Source organism: Dermacentor silvarum, chromosome 10, assembly GCF_013339745.2.
Source record: "Dermacentor silvarum isolate Dsil-2018 chromosome 10, BIME_Dsil_1.4, whole genome shotgun sequence".
Classification (NCBI taxonomy): domain Eukaryota; kingdom Metazoa; phylum Arthropoda; class Arachnida; order Ixodida; family Ixodidae; genus Dermacentor; species Dermacentor silvarum.
This window is the reverse complement of record NC_051163.1, coordinates 3,990,829-4,005,838: the sequence shown is the minus strand read 5'-3', so window position 1 is coordinate 4,005,838 and position 15,010 is coordinate 3,990,829. Positions and strand designations below refer to the sequence as shown.

General features: G+C 48.8%; 1 protein-coding gene across 18 annotated transcripts in view; it reads left to right on the top strand.

Annotated features, from left to right (window-relative positions):
* The window catches only part of LOC119466381 (serine/threonine-protein kinase WNK1-like), a 420,835-nt gene that overhangs the window by 218,493 nt on the left and 187,332 nt on the right, over positions 1-15,010 (top strand). The window lies entirely within an intron of this gene.

Here is a 15,010-nt window from a genome sequence, read left to right as displayed (position 1 = left end):
CCCCAGAAAACCAATAAATATGCATTCCAGATTGTTCAAAACCAAATCTCATGCGAGTTGCCAAATATTATACCTGGTTGTAACCGATGGAAACCAGAGTGCTGTGTAGATAGACGACAGCGAGGTGCTTCGCAAATGCGCCATAATGAACGTCATCGAGGAAACGACCATCGAAGGCAATGTTGGGCAGTGGCAAAGCCTAGACGCTTGCAAAGTGGACACCAACAAAAGGATGCCCTCACAACCTCGGTGTTCATTTACTGCGCATGGAATTTTGCTTTCAATGTGGCTGGTCTTTCTGGTCCCAGTGCTGTGACAAGTGATCAAAGATTGCTTGCGTGCATGTGGCATTTTTTGTCCGTTCAGCTTTTTTGAGCGGTGACCAGTGGCATTAGCAGAGGTGCCAAACTCTTGAGCTGCTTCTAAGAATGAGACGCACCGTTGGACGTTGCATTAGGGATGGTTTGCCACAAAGCGTGAGTGTGTTGCAGCTTTGGGATGCCTAATGCAATTGCATGTTGCAATTGATGCCCCCTGAATGCACATTCCAAGTGTGTGCTGCCGGTTTAGACCAGCACATTCTTTCAATTATGTGGTCAGTTTGACTACTGCTCTGCTGCTGTAAATCTTAAAAAGCTAATAGAAGTTTCCATGATTATATAGCTAATTTTGTGAATATGTACACTTCTACACCTTTGGGGTAGATATAATTGAATGTGTTGCATTGTGTGTAGCTGCCTGGAGCAAATTCAATTGTTCATGTGATACAGTTAAACCTGGATATAACGAAATTGACAAATTCCCGATAAACTTCGTTATAAAGAGGATTTCGTTATATGCAGGTTCGGCACCAAAATTTGAAAAATAAACGTTTACCGTATTTACTCGATTTTAACGCGCCCTCAATTGTAACGCGCACCCGTTTTCCGTTCGAAGCACTCATCCTCGGAATGTCACACCAGGTACCGGATGCGTGGACGCGTGTCGTTTCGCACAAGCGCGAGGCATCGGCAGTGAAGAGCGAGCGTCACGTTGGCGTCGTAGCGTCGTATAGTGTTAAAGTAGAACCTCGCAGTTACGTTCCCGGGGGCTGCGTTTTCCCGGCTGTTACGTCGTTTTCGACCGGTCCTGGCACAGCTCCCTTAGAACTCAATGCATTGGTAACCCCGCTGTTGCGTCGCAAGTGTGGGACCGTTCCCGCATCATACGTTGCGAGCTGCCACCCCGCGCTGGCCCGAGCGGCCATTTTGACTTTTCATGTTGCTTGGCTTGGTGGCTTGACGATGGCATTGGCCGCCAAAAGTGCCGGGGGCGACAACTATGACGCATTTTCGGTTTCCGCCAGCAAAAGTATGGCCCTTGAGATCCGTATTTGCTATATAAATATGGTGTCCATGACGCGTTGTGGCCCTAAAATTGGTTTTGGCTCATAGATATTCTGTATATAAGGATACGGCCACGCTAGCGGCAAAAAACGCGCGCGTCAAGGTACGTCCACACTAGCGACAAAAACGCGCGCGGCGCGGCGAGCGATGCTGTCGCGCGCGGCACGATTCACGAAAAGCGGCAGCGACGCGCGGCAAACGCTCGAATGGGTGCGAGACCCATTTTATTGCGATAGCAATTATATGGACACTCAAAAGCAGATTTCTGCCGTCGCCGTCGCCGTGAGGTTCCATATGACGTCAATGGAGATGAAATCGTCGCCTCGCGCCGAACGCTGTATGTGCAAGTGAAAGGGCGCGAGGGACGCGCGCTTTCACGGGGAGTGAACGCACGGCGGAGAACAAACGCGTGTTCTGCTCTGTGCTCCCTTAAGGCACGTTCACACCGAAAGCGGGGAGCGTCTAAGCGGCCAAGCGGGTTTTCAACGCGGCGAGTCGGCGAGCGCGCGGGCTTGTTCAGACCAGGCGGCTTGCCTGGTTGCCCGCGCCGCCGAGGAGGCGGAACATCAAGCGCTTTCGCGGGGGACGTGTCGCCATCTCGTGGCGCCGGTCGTCCGCCCGCGCGCAGATCTCGCGCCGAGATACACCAGCGCCACCGTCGTCTAGCTTTTTGATTGGCTGCGGCAAAGCGGGAATTCCGGCGGGGCGGAAAAAATCGGTCCGAGAGCGATCGGGCTCGCCACCGCGTTTTACGCCTGGTATACCCGCTCGGCAAGGAGGTTTTCGACGCTTTGCGCGCACCCGCCTGCCCGCTTTGGCGGGTATGCCTTCGGTGTGAACGTGCCTTTAAGGTACGTCCACACTAGCGACAAAAACGCGCGCGACACGCCGCACGCGGCAAGCACCCGCACGGCAGACTCGCGCGGCCAAGTGGCTTCACGAGTGAAGCCGACGGGAGCGGACGTGTCGAGTTGAGGTGCCATTTCAGCGCAGCAGGAGCAGCGTGCCAAAGAGATAACTTTTGTTATTTTATATTTCACTTTTTGGTTTCTTTTTTAGGAGAGTTAGCTTAGCCAAGCAATCTTTATAAATTATTTTAATGCTTTTTCACTTTCTTGGTCTTCTCGCTTAGATAAAAGTAGGTAAAGAATAATTTTTTTTTTTTTTGCCACATCTACGCCTTGTTAGTACGAGATGATGGTTGGTACTAGGGGGAACCCACGCGTGCGTTGTTCTGAGTGCGAGCGTTCCTACGCGCTGGAAGAAACGCGGTTTAAGTCAGCACGCGAAGCGAATGGTGCAGATTTTATCTATAGGATGTGTGTGCTAGGGTCGCGGCTAGACCGCCTAGAGCAAGACAAGGATAAGTTAGCTAAGCGGGTTGGAAAGCTAGAAAAGGAACTTAAAATCGAGCAGAAGCAGAGGAAGGAGGCAGAAGAAAAGCTAGCTAACGCAGAAATCCAGCTGAGCGCCACCATTCTGCAAAGCAATGATGAACGCATCGAGGCGAGCACCGCGAACGGAGCTGGCTCCGATGCGAGTGCAGAGACAGCCGAACCCGCCACGCCGGGAAGCAGTGGCGGAAACGTCAGTGATAGTCACGAAGGGGATACCACTGACGCGGCCGGGGAAGAAAAAGCCAAGGGCAAGGGTAAGAAAGGAGGGGAGGGCATTGTGACTTCGGGGGCAGCTTTCGGCGGCGAGGGGAAACGAAAGCGTCGAGTTGTCTTTGTTGGGGATTCCAACATGCGTAAAGTAGAACCGTCGATAACAGAGAAGGTAGGTGCAGGCGAACGAGTCCAGGTTAGCGCGCTTCCGGGAAAGCCGATTAGAGAGGTGATAGCGAAGGCCAAGGAACGCATGTGGGACACAATGGAGGAGAGACACCTAGTGGTGATAATGGGTGGAGTGATTGACGTACTGCACGGACAGGGAACAGGGATCACAAAGCAAATAGCCAAAGGGGTCACCGACCTGCGGAATGTTTCAAAGGAAGTACAAATCGCGGTGTGCACGGTGCCAGAGGTTGAAAGGCAGGGTTATGAAATTGAAAGGGCAGTTCTTGCAGTAAACAGGTAAATTTGGACTCTAGCTAAAGCAATGAATTTTACGGTCATTGACATCAACCGAGAAGTGCGCCGAGCAGGCCGCGAAGACGCTTTTGTGCGTGACGGGATACATTTTTGAGAAAGTGTAGCAACACCGGTGGGACGTCGATTCGCGGCACGAGCTGTAGCTTTTTTAGGCGGGCCCCAGGCAATCAGGAAGCAGGATTAAGTATTGAACATAGCGAAACAGCCGTAAAGGGCAGAATTAGGAGACCAGCAGTCAGGAAAAGACGCAGAAAGGATAAGAATAGAGAAGGCAAAATTTGCTACATTAACATGCAGGGTGGTCGCAAGCAGGAAAAATGGCTGGAAATTCAAACGCAATTGAATGATGAAGCGATTAGCGTGTACGCCTTGACCGAAACGCATCTACGAGATTTGGAGCAGCCGCCTGTTATTGACAACTTTGTATGAGAAGGGTGCAACAGAATTACCGGGTCAAGGAAAGGCGGAGGCGTAGGCGTACTAATTAGGCGAGGTCTGAAGTGGCGAAGGGTAAACGAGACATGTAAAGAGCATTTATGGATTAGTGGGACATGGCAAGGTAAAAAGACGTGGCTGGGAGTAGCTCACCTATGGACAGGTAGTGATAGCAGAGAAAAAAATAAGGAATTGGTTGATTGCATTAGAAACGATATTAATGAGTTCAGTAAATCTGGCCAGGTGATATTAGTGGGAGATATGAACGCGCACATGGACGATTTAGACGGATATACTGATTACAACGGCTCTCTAGTGCTGGATCGGTGTGATGAACAGAACCTTATAGTAGTTAACAGGGAGAATAAGTGTCATGGACAGGTAACGTGGCAATGCGGAAACAGGCAGTCATGTATCGACTACGCCTTAGTCTCAGAAATGGTGTACGAACAACTAGACCAAATGATAATAGACGAAAATGGAAAAAAATAGCCTGGGAAGCGATCATAGACGTTTAGCATTAAAGTTAGGGCGAGATACCAGCGCAGTACATGAACCAATAGCCTCAGAGTTTTTAAATATGAATGACGAGCAAATAACAGAGATCGCAAACAACATAGAGCAGAAAATTGAGGCTTTCCTACAGCAGTCTGGGAATATAAGGAACTGGTGGAGGTTATGCAGCATGAAATAAGGCGGACATGGCAAAACAATTGTTGGATTGGAAAGAGGAAACCACGTAAGTGGTGGAACAAGGAAATTAAACAAGCTATAGAAGAGCGTAAAGAGGCATCTAGGGTTCATCGAGAAGCCAAAAAGTTGGGATTACAAGAAGAAGAGGTGCTCCTTAGATGGAATACATACAGAGAAAAGAAAAGGGTTGCGAGTGAGCTCGTGCAAGAGAAAATTAAATGCGCAAGTGAACGTTGGGTGCATAACATTCACAAAAGAGACAAAGGCGCCCCAAAAAGATTCTGGAACCATATAAAAGCACTCGGAGCTCCAACTATAAACTCGCAAACGGCTATAAGGGATGAAGACGGTAACATCTATGAAGGCGATGATGCGCTGCGGTACATCACAGACGTTATCAGGCATAACTTCGGCACGAGAAAAAGCGTAGTTCAGACAACAGATTCAGCAACAACAGAGAGGCCTGAGAGATCAAAATTTAGCATAGAAAGCTTTTATTGGAAAAAGGCAGCAGAAAATGTCCCTAACGACACGGCAGCTGGACCCGATGAAATCCCAATACAGCTAATCATAAACCTCGGTCCAAAAAGCAAGGCACTGCTGACTAATGCCATAGAGCAAGTGATTAGAACAAAGAATATTCCCGATGGATGGCGTGAAAGCAAGATGAATCTCATCTACAAAGGCAAAGGAGATAAGGATAACACGAGCTCGTACAGGCCAGTTACGGTAACGTTGGTGATATATAGAATGGCAATGCAAGCCATAAAATTAGAACTGTCGAAGTGGGTGGAGGAAAATGATGTATTGGGGGAACTACAGAATGGGTTCAGGCCAGGCAGACGCTTAGAAGACAATATGTTTGTACTAACTCAGTGCATAGAGATTTCAGTAGCTCAGAAAAGACCTTTATGGATAGCATTTCTAGATATTAAAGGAGCTTATGACAACGTAGACAGGGAATTGTTGTGGGATATTCTTCAATACGAAGGCATAGATGACGATTTCGTGGAGCTGCTAAAGGAGATATATCGAGACAACCAAGTACAAGTGGTATGGGAAGGCCGAAAAGGAAATGAAATGGTGGGAATTCACCAAGGATTGAAGCAAGGATGCCCTCTGTCACCATTGTTGTTCACGCTTTACGTCAAGGGTATAGAAAGACGACTGGAAAACAGCGAATTAGGTTTCGATTTATCCTACATGCGTAATGGACAAATGGTGCAACAGAAGGTCCCTGGACTGATGTACGCAGACGACATCGTGCTACTAGCGGACAATAAAAAAGATTTACAGATACTTGCGAATATCTGTGGGAACCCAGCGACAAATCTAGGGCTTAAGTTTAGCACAGAGAAATCAGGGATTATGACCTTTAATGAACACACGAGTAACTTCGTGGTGTCAATTCAACAGCAAGTAATACCCATAGTGAAGCAATATAAGTACCTTGGCGTACACATAAACGAAGGGAAGAATTACTCAAGCAACCACCAAGATAATCTGAAAATAAAGGGGAAGCGGAATGCAGCAATAATGAAACACAGAGCACTATGGGGTCACAATAAGTATGAGGTGGTGCGTGGAATCTGGAAAGGAGTAATGGTGCCAGCGCTAACATTCGCAAATGCCATTATATGCTTAAAATCGGACATATTGGCGGGTTTAGAAGTTAACCAAAGATCAGTAGGCCGGTTGGCTTTGGGAGCACACGGTAATACGACAAATGAGGCAGTGCATGGAGACATGGGTTGGGCCTCTTTTGAAGTCAGAGAAGCACAAAGCAAAATTAGTTTTGAAGAAAGGCTCAGGAACATGGATGAAAATAAATGGGCGGCTAAAGTGCACAAGTATCTCTACATGAAAAGCGTGGACACAGACTGGAGGAAGAGGTCAAGGAAGTTGGCAACCAAGTACAGGATAATCGAAACTGCAAATAGACACCCAGGAGTCATCAGAAAGAAAGTGAGAGAAATAGAGACCGTGAATTGGATGCAAAGAATGGAAATAAAAAGGACAATGGAGATTTACAAGAATGAGAAGAAAGAAATTAGAAGGGAAAATTTGTACGATAACACAAAGGGCAGTGCCTTGCTATTTGAGGCTCGAGCCGGTTGCCTAAGGACGAAAACATATCGGAACAAATATTCGGAACTAGATGAGACATGTGTATGCTGCAGTAAAGATCCAGAGACCACTCAGCACATCCTAATGGAATGCGACGGGATCCACCCAGCGAGAACCGTAGGTAACGTGCAACTCCCAGAAGCGCTTGGGTTTAAAGTGGAAGGAAACATAAACAGATCAGCCGTAGAGATCAGCAAGAGACGATTAGAGTACTGGTGGAAAAAAAGCAGGGAAAAGATGGATACGACCTGATCTCTTAAAATCATAGGCAGCGGTACAAGGTAAATTTTTGAAAAATAAAAATAATGAGAGGTATACAAAAATGATAGATAAAGGACATGTATAATATACCTGATTAAATCAAGCAGGCTAGGTGACTATTTGTCGCCGCCCCGTTTCAAAGGGGATGCCAATAAATCATCATCATCATCGCTGCGCCGCCTGACCATTGAAGGGAGCCTATAGTGTTCACAGTCACCAGTAGCTCCGCGTCCGTATCCAACATGGCTGAGCGTGGCCGGCAGTTGCGCAAAGAAACACAGACACTTCCAATGGAACACGAAACCGGCAGAACGGAGAGCGCGTTGTTACGAGAAGTATCGAATGGAACGAGACAACACGGCACTCCACGCGCCGTTGCCGCGTGCCGCAAAACGCGAGTGTGGACTTGCCCGCGCGAGTCTGCCGCGCGGGCGCTTGCCGCGTGCGGCGTGTCGCGCGCGTTTTTGTCGCTAGTGTGGGCGTACCTTCATGCAGCGAGCGGCAAGTTGCCGCGCGTCAGCGCCTTGCCGCTGGGTGGCATGCGCGTCTCGCCGCGACGCAGCGCGATAAGATCTCTCGCGCTATCCGAACGGGCGAGCAACACCGCGAGCGCTCGTTGTTTCATGCGAGAGACGACGATCGTCGATTGAAAACCCGGCGCGGACCGGCGGCGTTCCGGTTGTGATGGCTCCGTGACGCACCCTCGTCGCTCTTGATTGGTTCTTCATCTCGCGGCACGCGGCATTTGCCGCAGAACCCATTTCGCGCGGCACGCCGCAATACCCCCGATTCCTGCCGCTTTTGCCGCGCGTTTCTGACGCGCGTTTTGCTGCCTGTTTTTGCCGCTAGCGTGGCCATACCCTAAAGTCCAAGTGCGATAACGCAGTCGCCGCGCGCCGTATGCTGTATGTGCGAGTGAAAACGTGCGAGGGGAGCCGACGACCGCGTCTTAATCTCGCGCGCGCAAGAAAAGCAGGGAGGAAGCGCGCCTTCTCCCGTTGCGCTCGAGGAACCGGCGACGGAGCGAGGGGGGAGGGATATCGGGGCGGCGCGCGGTTCGCGCAGGCCGTATCTTGAAAGCGATCTGCGTTGGGGCAGAGTCTAGCAGTGTAGGTGGGTCGGTGGCTCGTAGCTTTCTGCGTGCTGTGTGTTCTCGGCGCTTCAGTTTGCGTTGAAGCGATAGACAACAGCACGAAGGTCACTTCGCTCGCTTCTTCAGCAGGTGCTTCCACACGCCGCCAGCGTTTGACAGCGCGTGTCCGCGCTCATCGAGTCTGATCAACGCCTCATATAAAGGAGGCGTTGGTCTGATGTGCCACGGCGTGTACCAGCGCGTCGGCAACATCAGCTGGAAAAGGAAAGAGTGCCGGCTTGGCGGGCTAGGCCAGATGCAGCAAGCGGCAGGATCAGATTTGAATGAAGGGAGGGGGAAAGGTCACGCCCGCGGCGGCAATATCGCCTGGTCGAGGGATGCAGGGCCGCCTCGCACACGCACGCACGCACACGTGCGCTCGCTTCGCATTCCATCGCGGCGGAGAAGGTGCTTCCGGTTGCTGCTCGAGCAAAAATGACAAAAATTTGGTCGAAATCTCTAGGTGGTCGGAGGGGAAAATTCGTTATATCGAGGGGGTCTCCCGCTGCCACTTCGTTACGTAGAGGTCTCAAATACATGTGCTACTATGAGGTAACGGCGGGGAATCGAAAAACTTCGTTATATCCTGGAATTCGTTATATGGAGGTTCGTTATAAGCAGGTTTAACTGTATACACTCGAGCTTCTTTATAACGAAATTGAAGGGGGGGGGGGGGGAATTCCTTGGTTACATCCATTACTTCGTTATATCAATTATTGTCATTTACTGCCAATATGGCCAATAGTGTCACAATTGTAAACATGGAAATAAGACGGCTTTGTGGCTTGGGGAACCGCGACGGCCATGCATGCAGTGAAATATGAATAAAACAACAAAGGAATCTTCGGCATGTGCAACATGCCACTTGACACCTGACGCGACAGCCTTTAGAGAGCGGCCTTCTGTTCCATTGTGATGATTCACATCAGTTTTCCACTTGGCTCTTCGCGATCGAGCACCACCTGGAACACAACACAGCACTCTCCTGTGTGATCGAGGAGGCAAGCGAACATCGCCGTACCGGCTTTGCACGTCCATCTTGTGGCCTCCGTGATTGCACTGATGCTCTCAGAGGCCACACCCAGCTGCCAGCCCATGCAGCGCACCACAGGAAGAGGAAGAAGCATGGCCTGGGCGTGACCCATGAGATTGCATTAGGGAGGAGGCCTGGCCCAGCTACGGCACTACAGCTGCCTGCGCAGCGTGATGTAGATGTAGACAAAAAAGTTAATGCACTAATCTTCTGCACCGCCGCGCGTAGCTGAGCAGCATGGTGCGACTAGCGCAGGCTTGCGCGTGACCCCCCAAGGTAGCGCCTGCTGGCACGGCACACCATGCAGAAGGGAATACACTAATGCTTTTACACCGCTGCGCAGCGTTGCGTAGCTCGCGCAGCCAAGCACGCGCAAGAGAGAGACGTGCGATAGTGAACTCAAGCTTGTGCGTAGGTGCGCAGCTACGTGTGGCGGGCATAAGGACCAGTGTTGCTTGACGTTGTATTCGATGCGGGGTCGCGGGAGTTTTGAACTGCGTCAGCAAACCAGTGCCAAACCCCACGGAAAGCGATGTACTCGGCGCACAACGGTCGGACATTTTTCGTTTCAGAGATGAGTTTAACTCGTTATATCCATTGTCAGAATAATTTCACTTTGTCAAAACGAAGTTTTAAATAGATGGGGATTTCAAGGGGAATTTTATTTACTTCGTTATATGCATTATTTCGAATTTCCTAACCTCGTCATCCCACCTGACTTTCTGCCGTCCTCGACTGCGCTTCCCTTCTCTTGGTATCCATTCTGTAACCCTAATGGTCCACCGGTTATCCATCCTACGCATTACATGGCCTGCCCAGCTCCATTTCTTCCGCTTAATGTCAACTAGAATATCGTCTACCCCCGTTTGTTCTCTGATCCACACCGCTCTCTTCCTGTCTCTTAACGTTACTCCTAAGATTTTTCGTTCCATTCGTCTTTGTGCGGTCCTTAACTTGTTCTCGAGCTTCTTTGTTAACCTCCAAGTTTCTGCCCCGTATGTTAGCACCGGTAGAATGCAATGATTGTACACTTTTCTTTTCAACGACAGTGGTAAGCTCCCAGTCAGGATTTGGCAATGCCTGCCGTATGCACTCCAACCCAATTTTATTCTTCTGTAAATTTCTTTCTCACGATCAGGGTCCCCTGTGAGTAATTGACCTAGATAAACATATTCCTTTACAGACTCTAGAGGCTGACTGGCGATCCTGAATTCTTGTTCCCTTGCCAGGCTATTGAACATTATCTTTGTCTTCTGCATATTCATCTTCAACCCAATTCTTGCACTTTCTCGGTGAAGGTCCTCAATCATTTGTTGTAATTCCTCTCCATTGTTGCTCAATAGGACAATGTCATCTGCAAACCGAAGGTTGCTGAGATATTCGCCATCGATCCTCACTCCTAATCCTTCCCAGTCTAAGAGCTTGAATACTTCTTCTAAGCATGCAGTGAATAGCATTGGGGAGATTGTGTCTCCTTGCCTGACCCCTTTCTTGATAGGTATCTTTCTACTTTTCTTGTGGAGAACTAAGGTAGCTGTGGAATCCTTCTAGATATTTGCCAAGATATTCACGTATGCCTCCTCCACTCCTTGATTACGCAATGCCTCTATGACTGCTGATATCTCTACTGAATCGAATGCCTTTTCATAATCTATGAAAGCCATATAGAGAGGTCGATTGTACTCCGCAGATTTCTCGATTACCTGATTGATCGCATGGATATGGTCCATCGTAGAATATCCCTTCCTGAAGCCAGCCTGTTCTCTTGGTTGACTGAAGTCAAGTGTTGTCCTGATTCTATTGGAAATTATCTTGGTGAATATTTTATACAATACTGAAAGCAAGCTAATGGGTCTGTAATTCTTCAATTCTTTAACGTCTCCCTTCTTATGGATAAGTATAATGTTGGCGTTCTTCCAGCTCTCTGGTACACTTGAAGTTGTGAGGCATTGCGTATAAAGGGCCGCAAGCTTTTCAAGCATGATATCTCCTCCATCTTTGATTAAATCTACTGTTATTCCATCTTCTCCAGGCGCTTTTCCCCTGGTCATGTCTTTCAAGGCCCTTCTAACTTCATCGCTAGTTATAGAAGGAGCTTCTGTATCCGGTTCATCACTATTTCGAATGGAAGTAGCTTGGCTGTTTTGGCTACTGTACAGGTCAGTATAGAATTCTTCTGCTGCTTTTACTATGTCATCGAAATTGCTGATGATATTACCATGCTTATCTTTCAGTGCATACGTCTTGTCTTGTCCTATGCCTAGTTTTTTTCTTACTGATTTCATGCTGCGTCCATATTTTACGGCTTCCTCAATTTTTCCCACGTTATAATTTCGAATATCCCTTACTTTCTTCTTGTTAATCAGTTTTGACAGTTCAGCGAATTCTATCTCATCTCTTGAGTTGGACACTTTCATGTTTTGTCGTTTCTTTATTAGGTCCTTTGTTTCTTGGGAGAGCTTCCCTACAGGTTGCTTTGGTGCCTTACCTCCCACTTCAATTGCTGCTTCTGAGATCAGCCTAGTTACGGTTTCATTCATTAGCTCTATGTTATCTTCATCTTCCTGTTCTAAAGCTGCATATTTGTTTGCGAGCACCAGCCTGAATTGGTCTGCTTTTACCCTTACTGCCTCTAGGTTGGCCTGTTTCCTCTTGACTAATTTCACTCTCTCTCTCTTAAAATTGAGAGAAATCCTAGACCTCACTAACCTATGGTCACTGCACTTAACCTTACCTAACACTTCTACATCTTGCACTATGCTTGGATCGGCAGAGAGTATGAAATCTATTTCATTCCTTGTTTCTCCATTAGGGCTTTTCCAGGTTCACTTCCTGTTGCTGCGCTTCCTGAAGAAGGTATTCATTATTTGGAGCCTATTCCTTTCCGCGAATTCTACTAACATCTCTCCTCTTGCATTCCTAGAATCGATGCCGTAGTTGCCAATGGCTTGCTCACCAACTTGCTTTTTCCCCACTTTTGCATTGAAGTCGCCCATGACTAAAGTATACTGAGTTTGCACCTTTCTCATTGCTAGTTCAACATCTTCATAAAACTGTTCTATTTCTTCATCATCGTGACTAGAGGTTGGGGCATAGGCTTGTACTACCTTCATTTTGTACCTCCTATTCAGCTTTATTACGACGACTGCTACCCTCTCATTAATGCTGTAGAATTCATCAATGTTGCCCGCTACGTTGTTATGCACTAGAAATCCTACCCCGGATTCTTTCTTATCTGGAAGACCTCTGTAGCAGAGGACGTGGCCGTTAGTCAGTACTGTGTAAGCCTCACCAGTTCTTCTAACCTCACTAAGGCCAATAATATCCCAGCAAATGCCTGATAATTCTTCAAATAGTCCTGCTAAGCTAGCCTCACTCGAGAGGGTGCGCGTGTTGAACGTTGCCAGGTTCAGTTTCCATTGGCGGCCTGCCTTGACCCAGAGATTCTTAGCACCCTCTGCCGTGTAGCAGGTCTGACCGCCGCCTTGGTCAGGTGCTCCGCAGCCACTGGGAACTGAGGGCCATGGGTTAATTGTCGGAGTCATGAGGGAGGTAGTGGCCGAATACTGCACCAGGGAGGCCAATTCCTGTTCTGGTGAGGGAGTGACTTTGGTGAGGGAGTGACTTTGGTGAGGCGCAAGTTGGAATACGCAAGCGCAAGACAGGGGTAATTGGAGATCGCAGGGAAAGGCCTTCGTCCTGCAGTGGACATAAATATAGGCTGATGATGATGCATTATTTCATTATATCCCATTTTGTTATGACGAGGTTCGAATCTATAACGTTCTCACCCTGGAGGGTGGAGCAAGCTGGGCAAGATGGTGTAGAAACATTGTTGAAAGAACGGCACAAAAAGAGGACACAATATGCCTTGCATCATTCTATGCGAGCACTCTTCTTTACCAACATCAGCCACCTGATACAGTTGAACCCACGTATAATGATCCCAGATATACCAGCCGGTTATAACGACAACATTTCAGTGCATTTACTATTTTCTGTTCCACCCTATGGAAACTGCTTCCAAATATAACAAAGGTTTTTAAATCGCCGTACTGCTACAACGAACGATTTGAACCCAGTCACACTAAAAAGAGGGGTTGCACGAAGTGCCAAAGCACAAAAGCGCGACCAAACTGGGCACACGGCAGCGCATGCCCACCGCAACTATGATACGTCCTTCGATATGAGCGAGCAACCGCCTTGCGCTGTTTTTAGAAGCCGCAAAGAAGGTCACACGGGGTCACGCGTCATGAAGGCATGCCTCCAGGGTGGAGGCGTGCCACGTACAGCATAAACAGCATGGCGTAGGGTGTGCGCTGGCGCGATATCGGATGCCACGACACTGGCACTCTCATTTTTGCTCGATTGTTCGTGTGGCACCACGTGCATTATGCCTGTTTCAACGATTTGGAACGGCGATCTATGTCTTTCCACCATGGGAACAACGGCCGCTCAAGCTTTCCTGTCGTCGAGGCGCTAGTCAGTGAGAACACAGCACCATGTGCTGCCACCACACAATCTTGCTAAGGATCGACGGTTACTACGCCGTTATCAGGAGATCACGGTTAGGCGGGCCTGGTCGTTTACACGATGCCAATTGCTAATAACGGTTCGCGTTGACGTTTTACGGTGCAGACATCACATTTTGTTTTTGCCCAAAGTGGCATAGATAAGTTAATTTTATGGCTCTTGTGTAGCTGATGCACAGTCGTAATGCAAAGACCATGATGTCCGAGACATCCGCAGAATGGCGGCATGCCGCAGTAGTTCCTGAGGTTTACGCTTCTGACCAACTAAAACGTTTTGCTCTCATGTGCAGAATAGTCATGTCCCGCTGGTAGTAAAGTATATCACAAGGTCGCAAATAAAAAATGACGGCTGTGCTTGCAGTTTCGAAATGACAGGTGATCGGAACCGGGCGCCGTTTTGAAAGAGCTACACAATGCCGCATTTCGTTCTTTATAGGGGCGTTTCTTATGAAGTTTGCAGTTAGATGCGCGAACGCCCTGGGAACAAAAATAACACTGGAAATCTGGTCCTGTGGAAACCTGTGAGATCTCACACGTGCTCTTGGGACAAAGGAACGACAACACAGTAGTGCAAACAATCAAAAGGGTATTTAGGGCATTTATTGCACCCTTCATTCACTAATGCATGCTAGCCGAATTACTACCAATAAAACATTCACATGGGCGGGTGACACATCAAGGAAGTCCGACTCACTGCGACTGATAGCGAGCGAATATGTTCGCCCCATGCTATGACACCATCGCCTAGCCGTTCACGTGTAAGGTCACGCAAACGGTGGCGAGTTTGAACGATCAGTGTTCTTCCATACTGGTGTCCTGCTCCTAAGCCTGGTCGATACGGTTCCTCGGCGCACGCGCGAACAGTCCGTGCGTGCTGCTCGCCAGATCCCCAAGCCAAGAGGAAGCGTCTTCGTCCTTTTGCACCCAAGTAACCCCGCCGCTAGGTGGCGTTAGCGAGCAACACTGGCGCCATCTCTCATAATACGCTGCCACCGTAACACCACGTGGCGAAGCCAGATTACAGGAGGTGCCATGCGGGGAAAACAACATCGGGGATGCGGGAGAGTCGCGCATCCCCGCAGCCCCCAAACCTTAAATCACTATATATACGCCGGCAAAACATGTCAGGGGGTATATCAATGCGTGCGTCGTGAACAAAAGTTAGTACATGCGGCAGTAGACTCAATGACCCGACTCCAGGCCATAACTCTGGAAACGCCAGTGCATAAGTTGGCACGAGCAAGCGTCGCTCGCACCGATGCACCCTGCTGGCGAGAGCTGCAGTAGCCATTGGTGACTGCCAGCTCTTTTCCCAGCGG